Source organism: Monopterus albus, unplaced genomic scaffold (assembly GCF_001952655.1).
Source record: "Monopterus albus unplaced genomic scaffold, M_albus_1.0 scaffold250.1, whole genome shotgun sequence".
In the NCBI taxonomy this organism is placed as follows: domain Eukaryota; kingdom Metazoa; phylum Chordata; class Actinopteri; order Synbranchiformes; family Synbranchidae; genus Monopterus; species Monopterus albus.
Window position 1 is genome coordinate 676,264 of NW_018128130.1, and position 722 is coordinate 676,985.

Sequence of the window (722 nt, forward strand, 5' to 3'; positions counted from 1 at the left end):
GGCGGGGATCGGCACCAGCCCCCCCGTGACCCCGTTCAGGGATTAAGCGGTAGAAAATGAATGAATGAATGAGAACACTGCCCTCCTCGTGTGGGGCTAAGTTGAATGCAAACAGAGTGTAGCCCTGCTGGAAATCGTCCCGGGTGAAACACAGGGGGAGATCTTTCAGATGACGCCCCATGGCCGTAACGAGGTTATAATATTCCCTGACGGAAAGGTTGTTTTCAAACTGCGGTTGGAAAGGCTTTGCTGGAATCTGGCGACCGTCCTGACACAAAGCCAAAAACTCTAGGGCAGCGTGTATAAACTTGAAGGGGTTTAGATTACTCCAGCCTGTAAAAGCCTCATGGTTTACGAGTGCTAGCACCACGTACTTGGGTAAAGTACCCAGAAATAGGTTTTCCTGGGTGCATATTGTGGAATTTGCAGGGATGGAAAAAGTTTTAAGGTTGATTCATGAAAGAGGGTACAGAGCGTTGCTTTTAATCAGAACAGAAGAGTGACCTATGCGTACAGCCGGTGAGACTGTGACCTTTTTCACAAACAGTGAGGCCCCCAGGACGTGCAGGCGGTAGGCGGCATCTGCAGCATGCATGAGACAGAAAGAGTCGCTGGCTCTTGTGAGCTTAATCTTCAGATCTACAGAGTTTAACAGCAGTCTTTCAAAATATATCTGCATGGAGAGGACCGAGCAAATGAAATTCTTGTGATTCAGCGGTGAA